The sequence below is a fragment of the Athene cunicularia genome, unplaced genomic scaffold (assembly GCF_003259725.1).
Source record: "Athene cunicularia isolate RWA unplaced genomic scaffold, athCun1 SCF_23, whole genome shotgun sequence".
NCBI classification, from domain to species: domain Eukaryota; kingdom Metazoa; phylum Chordata; class Aves; order Strigiformes; family Strigidae; genus Athene; species Athene cunicularia.
The window spans coordinates 88,735-97,814 of NW_020799300.1; positions in this window are offsets into that span (position 1 = coordinate 88,735).

The window sequence follows — 9,080 nt, forward strand, 5'->3', positions numbered from 1 at the left end:
CCACGATTGTAACTTTGTCTCTGTGGCACTATCCCAAATTATTTTTCGAATTTCAGTGGGAAGTGTACCCTCCTCTCCTTCCCTTATTACAGATTCTGCTACAGTTTGCATCCATAACTGGGCTTGTATGCAACTTAGAGCTACGGCGATATCACCTTATATACACCCAAATCACCTCAAACCCTGCCCATATCCCCCCAAACCCCCCACATCCACCCAAATCACCCTAAAACCCCCATATCCCAAACCCCCCATGATTTGCGGAGAAATCACTCTATAACTTTTGGGGTTATAAAGTGGGTATGTTTATTCAGCGCTGGGCGCATGGGGGATCACTCCACCACAAGCATGTGCATCATTTGCAGCTCCCGTCCGGCTTATATGTTACAAAATAGTGCATATTCATAGAACGCCTGTACATATACCCCCGCCTCCCCTCGTTTCTCATGGTAATCAGGTCTCCTCCCCTTGCGCCTGCGCGATGAGCTCTCCAAGCTCTGGGCTGGGGTCGCAACCTCTGGGGAGGGGTCGTAAAGATGAAGTACCTCTTCTTCCTCGCTGATGAACTTGTCACCCTATCGCTCTGCACAGCCTCAGTTGTTCTCTGGCTTTCTTCCAGGCCAGTTTATACTGGTGTTTTGGAGTAGTTTGTTCTTCAAAGACTAGGGGGGACTTCTCTTTGGGCGAGGAGTTAATCGCCTAGCAACGTTATCAGTACTTGGTATGTCTTTTTTGAACAGTCCCATACGCCTCCCCTTGTTTTTGCGCAGGTCTTGCACCAACAATCTAAGATTGTTTAGACTCCCCGTCTCATTCTCCCCTTTTCTTCTTACTTAGTAAATTATTTTATTACTTATTTATTTACTTCTTAATCTATTTCCCTTGTCCTATAATATGTTAGTACTATCCTACAAATTAGTTAGTTTATTGCTTAAAGCTCGGTTTGTGATATAAAGAGTCATACACAGCTTGCAAGCGTTTTGTAAGTCTCCAGATCCATACATATATAGCTACAGTAAGGATTAACAAGATTGCTACAGATATTAATAGAGCAACCACTGGGTGAAGGGCTGTGTTTAAGATTCCAGTAGTTGTCGGCGACCATCCAAAGAGCGTATCCCACCAATTATGTTTCCCTTCCTGCTCAACCATCTTTAAGACCTTTTTTGTCCTTTCCCATCATGAAAGGTTGTGAGTAAAGTTTGTTGCCCTTTTTCTTTCACTTCTTCCAGTATCCGGTGTAAGTCTGGGTGTTTTAATAGGCTTTCTATATGACTGACATTTAAGCCTATGGGGACAGGAAGTACCTTTACCCTGAGGCTGCTTTTCAAGAGGGAATTTGTAACCACCGGGGCAGAATAAGTGAAATCACGCCCCAGGATGATGGTGAAATTACAAATACAATAATTTAGATGCTGTATCAATTTCTTCTCTCGCCCATCTATGGTTATTGTGTCACACAGTGCCCTTAAACATGCACATCCCTTTCCGGTATAGACAACAATGGTCCTTAAATCTACGTTGGGGCGTGCTTCAAAGTGGCAAATCTTTTTGGTCAGTACCTAAGCAGGTATCCTGGGTTAGTAAGGTATTACTTTCACATATAAATCCCTGTTGTTCTTTTATGATACAGGGTTCGAGATCTACTGCTTGCCATTCATTACCAGTATTCATAGCCCAGGTCTTATGTTCAAAGGGGTACAGCAGAGTCCCGTTGTAATTGACTCCAAGACTTACAAAGGGGTGTATGGTGATCAATTTTGTATCATGTATTGTTAACACAAAAGTCGTTACTGTATGCGTGTCAGGCCTATTGGTCAAGTTGACCATATTCCACCATGATTGTAACTTTGTCTCTGTGGCACTATCCCAAATTATTTTTCGAATTTCAGTGGGAAGTGTACCCTCCTCTCCTTCCCTTATTACAGATTCTGCTACAGTTTGCATCCATAACTGGGCTTGTATGCAACTTAGAGCTACGGCGATATCACCTTGTAATGCTCCCAAGGTTCCAGCAATAAGTGTGTGGTCCTTTGTTTCTTTTTGCTCCCAATCTGGCTATTACTTTAGACATTGCCCATTGATGTACCCCTAATGCTGATAGTGAAGACCTCAATGGCTGTTGTAATTTTGATATATCCCTTGCAGTAGCTGCTAATTTGTTCGTTATTACTTCTGAATCTATTGAATTTAACACTCCCAATTCGGTTCTTAATACTCCGGTTAGGTCCCTCTGTGGTCTTTTCTGGTAGGCATTTCCCTTTTCCCTTAGCCAAGTTGTCCATCCTTCGTCTGAGGTTCGTAAGAAGGGGGAACAACGTGGTTTTATATTAGAAATGTTCACTGGCATCTGTAATTCTATGTTTTTTAGAGACCATTTTGGATTCATCAGCACTTGCTGTTGGTCTAGGTGTCTGATCATGTACGGGCCGACCTTGTATACGTTGGGTGTAAGATTTACAGTGATTGCTGTGGTTGTCATGGTCACCGTGCTTTCAGTTGTGGTTGTCACTAGAGTAGTTACCATGTTAAACTTAAAGGATAGCCCTAGTTTATCCTTAGTCCAGAGACATGTCACAGAGACCGCAGGTTGAGTCAAAGTAAAATTATACCAGCATTCTAGATCTTTTGGATCACATATATGACCAATACTTGACACAATATATTTGGGATTTAAGATCTTGATCTCAGATATTGTAATCTGACGCACTGACCAGTGGGTCATTTCATTCATTACTCGACACCCTACTCTAATCTCTTGCCCTACCATTCCCCATAATTGTGGTACTCCATTGACGTCTTTCCATTCAGTTTTTGTATACACCTCTGTTCCCCGCATCACTACAGTAGCTAAAATTAAGGCTGAGTTAGTATGGGTCATACCCATGCTTCCAGTATACCCAATGTATGCCTGGGACCATGGCCATTCAGCGAACCCTTGACCGGGTATCTGGGGAAAGGAGATTATTAGACTTATCGTGAGAAGCGTAGTCTTCCAGGTTGAGTTTGTGTAACCTCCCATGGGGATTTGTGGGCCCTCTTTACTCGGGTGTGATGAATCCAGGCTGAGAATTCTTTAATCCTGACGGCCATAAACATTGTGAGTAGCACTTGAAACGGCCCTTCCCATTGTGGTTCCTTCTTTTCTGTAAGAGACTTAACATACACATAGTCTCCAGGCTGAATGTTATGTACAGGCCCATCTAACCCTCTACCCCGAGTTCCAAATACATGTTTCCCAATTTTATTGAGTTGTTTACTTAATGCTATCATGTATGAAGTCATAGTTTCCTCCCCAACTTGCATCGATGTTCCTTTCTGTACCGCGTAAGGTCTGCCATATAACATTTCAAAAGGGCTCAACACTTCCCTGCCCCTCGGTTTTGCTCGTATGCACAAAAGTGCCAGAGGGAGACCCTGGGGCCAGGTCAGGTTTAACTCTTGTCCAAGTTTCACTATTTGCTGTTTAATCAAATGGTTCATCTTTTCTACTTGGCCACTAGATTGGGGACGATAAGGAATGTGAAATTGCCAGTCTATACCCAGATGGCGACTGATTTGCTGAACTACTTTTGAGATAAAGTGTGGTCCTCTGTCTGAGGATATAGTTGCTGGGACCCCAAAGCGTGGAATTATTTCTTGTACTAATATTTTTGTCACTTCCCGGGCTTTGGCAGATCTAGTGGGGAATGCTTCTGGCCAGCCTGAAAAGGTGTCCGTTAATACCAGTAAATATCGATACCCCCCTTTTCCTGGAAGTTCTGAAAAATCAATTTGCCATTGTTGTCCCGGCCTATTTCTTTTTCCAATCTGGCCTACTTCTAGAATAGGGGTATTAGGATTAGTCTGGAGGTAAAGGTTACACTGTTGAGTCACCTGTCTTACTATGGTATACAGATTTCTAGCTCTAATACTCTTGACCAAATACCGGTATAGGGCGTCTGCTCCCCAGTGCCCTTTCCTGTGTTCCTCTCGCACCAGGTGTCTAGCTAAACAAGAGGGAATTATTACCTTCCCTTGGGGAGTGATGGCCCAACCTTCTTCATTATATGATCCTTCCAGGTCTGTAATTAACTTTTGATCCTCTTTAGTATAATTAGGCTTACCTTCTGGGATGATTTGCCCATCAGGAACTAAAACTCCCTCTATTTTTTATTTTTTTTTTTTTACCTCTCTTTTGGCTGCTTGTTTTGCCTCTCTGTCCACCAATTCATTTCCTTTTGCCAAATTCGAGTTCACCTTTTGATGGGCCTTAACATGCATGATTGCCACTCTTCTTGGAAGTTGTACAGCTTCTAGCAGTTCTAGAATTTCCTTCCCATGTTTGATGTGTTTGCCTTGTGAGTTCAACAGTCCTCTTTCCTTCCAGATTGCTCCATGAGCATGGACTACCCCAAAGGCATACTTCGAGTCTGTGTAAATATTCACTGTCTTGCCTTGGGCTAGTCCTAAAGCACAAGTCAGTGCGATTATCTCTGCCTTTTGTGCAGAGGTATTCGCAGGCAGTGGTCCTGATTCCAGTGTTTCTTGGGTGGTAGTAACAGCATACCCAGCATACCTCTGCCATTCAAAACATAGCTGCTCCCAACCGTAAACCAGTTCTCAGCATCTTCCAGAGGGGCATCCTTCAGGTCTGTGCAGCTTGAGTATGTTGCCTCAATGGTCTCCAGGCAATCATGTTGCACTGGTTCTCCTGTGTTTCCACTCAGGAAAGAAGCTGGTTAATAATGTGAGTTACTACAATCTCCACATCATCTTGTTCTACTAATTCCGCTTGATATTTTAAGAACCTTTCGGGCAAAAGCCAATGTCCCCCTTTAATTCCAATACTGCAGACACTGTGTGAGATACAAGTACAGTCATTTTCTGGCCTAAAGTGAATTTTCGTGCTTCCTGTATATTTAGGATTACTGCTGCAACCACTCGTAGGTATCCGGACTAACCTTTAGCAGTTGTATCTAGTTGCTTGGAGAAATAGGCGACTGCTCGACGATACGGACCTAAGTTTATGCCAGTATTCCCAATGTAATTCCCTGGTTTTCGTGTGAAAAGAGAAAGAATGGCTTACTTACATCTGGGAGTCCCAAGGCCGGAGCTGACATCAGGGCCTTCTTTAGTGAGTCAAAGGCTCATATGGCCTCCTTATTCCATTGGAGATTTTTCTGTTGAGTGGCGGTTAGTGCATATAAAGGTTTAACAAGCAATCCATAATTATAAATCCATGGTCTGCACCACCCAGTCATTCCCAGGAACATTCGCAGTTCTTTCACTGTCGTGGCCTCGGAGTCTGACAAATTGCTTCTTTCCGAGCTTGTCCTAAGGTTCTCTTTCCAGCACTGATTTCGTAGCCCAGACAGATCACTTCACTCTGCACCACTTGGGCCTTCTTTTTAGATACCCGGTAGCCCTGAAGTCCCAGAAAATTTAAAAGGCTTACCGTCTAGGTCACACAGGCCGCTTCTGTCTTGGTGGCAATTAGGATGTCGTCTACATACTGCAGTAGTTTTCTATCTTCAGGTGGAGTTGGGGTTTCAAGGTTTTTGGCCAATTAGTGAGTGGGGCTGTTTTTAAATCCTTGTGGCAGCACCATCCAGGTTAACTGGGTCTTCCGCCCACTCCTAGGATTTTCCCATTCAAATGCAAATATTTTCTGACTGGCTTCAAGGAGAGAGAGGCAAAAGAAAGCATCCTTGCGGTCTAAAACAGTAAACCAGATTAGTTCAGGAGTTAATTTTGTCAATAAAGTGTATGGGTTTACCACCACTGGGTGGAGATCTATTTATTAAACCTATCTGTAAAAATTTTTCTATAACTGTCTGTATCCCTTCCCGATCTTCCTTTTAAAGGGTATTGCTTAATTTTTACCGGTTGTTGTCCTTCCTTAAGTTTTACCTCTACGGGTGAGGCACTCTGTCCTTCCAGGCATGTCAGTGGCCCACACTCTGGGATACACTTGATCGATAATTTCCTCACTGATTTCTCCTCCTGTGGGGATACTAGTTAGGGACAAGCTCATGATTTGTATAAATTCTTGGTTATTTACCTCCAGAGTAATCTCTCCATTGTTAAAGGTAATAGTTGCTCCTGATTTTTCTAGTAAGTGTCTTCCTAGGAGCTCTTTAGTGGAGTAAGGCATATATAGAAATTTGTGTCTGCCTAACTGCTTTCCCAGTTTATATTTCAAAGGTTTGCAAAAATAAGCCTTTTCACTTTGGCTAGTAGCTCTCTTATAATCTTTTCCAGGGCAAGCACTAAAGGATCTTACGGTGGAACTAATGCACAGTCCCTCTGCCACCCCGGGTGATTTCAGAGGGTAAAGAATATGTCTGCGTAAGACACCTCATCCTACTTCCCTTCCCTCTGTAAAAATGACATTAATTGCAAAAGCATGTTATAGTCTAAGGTCCCATTTAGTGGCCATTTAGCTGCTTCTTCTCGTTTGTAAAGTGGCCACCATTAATTACAATATGTAATCAGGATTTTCTTGCTTTCTGTGCTTCCTCTCCCCTCTATGTCTTTCCAGTGCGTGAGTATGCAATCTAATGGGCTTTTCTTTACAATTTTTCCCTGCTTATCTCCCATTATTAGTCCTGCTTCCCAAAATCCTTTCTCTCCACTTATAGCAGTTTCTACACTGTCTTTTAACCTTCTCCCACTCTTCCTCCTTCACTTTCCAAAGTTCCGGTATCTTATGACTTCTTCCACACAATAATTATCGACTCCCGTCTTTCGACTGAGAGGTCTAACGACACCTCTTCTTCCCAGCACTCTGCACACCTCGACCTCCTCTTATCAGACGCATAATACCACTTACATCAACAATCTACGCACTCTGCTAATACCCAAGCTCCTCGAAAATTACTAAAGGTAGGAGCATAGGAGCACAGAGGAAGCAGGGGATTCTCCCATGACCCAATCTGGTGCTACCAGTTGCCCAAAAGGAGCTGTGTACAATCCTTCTAGCAGGTATAAATCATTTCCCCGTGCCGACCATTCATTCCTTCCACACAAATTATCCGACCAAATCTAACCCAAACCGACAGAGAAGGGATTTACTTTCCCATCTCCAGTTCATACAACATTTCACAAGACATACAAGGACAGTGTATTATTTAAACAAACATAAACTTCTCATTTGTCTTGCAGCAGCTGCCTCTCACTCACACAGCAGCGGCGGGGTCTCACTCACACCCTGCCCCAGCACGCACACAGGCACACAGGCACACAGCAGCGGCTGCTCTCACTCACACCACACAGGCACACAGACACTTAAAGGGCCCATCACACTTTTCACTCATACCACAAAATATACCGAGTTTAAACAATCACCAAATCCATTTGTAACATATATCATAAACCATTAACAATTAGCAGTCAGTTCAAAGCCAGTATATCCACCATTAGTGCACTATACAATGACCTGAAGCAAGATCCTGCAGGTGACGGTAATTACCAGTACCCTGCCCAAAATGCAAACTGCCTCTTATATACCAGTCATCGTAGTTTGCCCCCAAAGATCTTACTTTCCCGCGGATTCCCAAAGCCAAAACCAAATGGGTATACCCCCTCCTCGGGACTGAGCCGTGCGCCAGACGTCTCTGCGCGTCTTACCAGCAGCCCGTTACCCTTGTAAACATACCTCTGTATGCAAACCAGATGGTCCTTGTCTGCTCCCGCACTGGACAGCTGGGAGCGGAGTTCCTCCGAGAAGAGCTCGGGGTGCACCTAGGACGTCCACCCTCCAGCAGAGTCCCGGCAGCCGAGCAGAGATTGTCCCATCTGGGGTGCCAAGATGTTTTGCGGAGAAATCACTCTATAACTTTTGGGGTTATAAAGTGGGTATGTTTATTCAGCACTGGGCGCATGGGGGATCGCTCCACCACAAGCATGTGCATCGTTTGCAGCTCCCGTCTGGCTTATATGTTACAAAATAGTGCATATTCATAGAACGCCTGTACATATACATAGTCTACCCCTGCCTCCCCTCGCTTCTCATGGTAATCAGGTCTCCTCCCCTAGCTCCTGCGTATTAAGCTCCTTTGGCCTTGTTCGGTGGTCGCAGATTTAAGGGAAGGGTTCACATAGATGAAGTATCTCCACTTCCTCGCTGATGAACTTTTCACCATCTCGTTCTGCGCAGTCTCAGTTGTTCCCTGGGCCCTGGCCAAACCGCCAGGCCAGTGTGTGCTAGAAACTAGGATGATTTGTTGCTGGAACATACAACTTCAAGGACCATAAGAAACTTCTCTTTGGGCTAGGAGATAGTCACCTAGCAACATTATCAGCTTCTGGCATGTCTTTTTCGAACAGTCCCATACACCTCCCCTTGTTTTGCGCAGGCTTTGCACCATCAATATAAGATTGTTTAGACTCCCTGTCTCACCTGTCCCCTTTCCCTGCCGTACACCCAGTGCCCGGGCACTGCAGAGCCCGGCTGAGAGGTTGCTCAGGAGAGAGCTGGGCTCCTGCCATGGCTTTCTATAGCCTCCAGCTCGACACGCCTCGAGCCTAAGGCACACAGGGGCAGTCTGAGCCTCCGTAGCACTGCTTTCCTCTGCCCCGTGTGAAGCAGAGGGCAGGGACCTGCTGGGCTGTGGCAGCACGTGGCTGGGCTCCCTCTGAGCCCCCTCCCCATCTGCCTTCCAGGCACGTCGCCATGCAGCACGTGGTGGTCGGGGCCACCCATTTGACTCAGCCAGGCCCAGAGACCCATGTTCGCGGCATTAAGCGGCTGCTGGTTCACCCACGCTACAGCAACGTCACCAAGAGGAACGACGTTGCGCTGCTGCAGTTGGACCACCCCGTGGAGTGTGGCTACTACGTCCAGCTCGCTTGCGTGCCTGACAGCTGGCTGTGAGTGTCGGAGGTGACAATGTGCTACGTCAGCGGCTGGGGGGCCACGACGGCGAGAGGTGTTTTCCCAAAGAGTCCGCATCCCGAGGGTGAGCTCAGCACACGGGGAGGCGGGCTGGGCTTCCTGACAGCAGAGGCGAGAGCCAGAGCCCACCTGTGGGGACGTGTGCCCGTAGAGAGATGGGCTTGGCCCAGGGCCCGTGGCAAGAGAGCAGGGCAACGCCGGG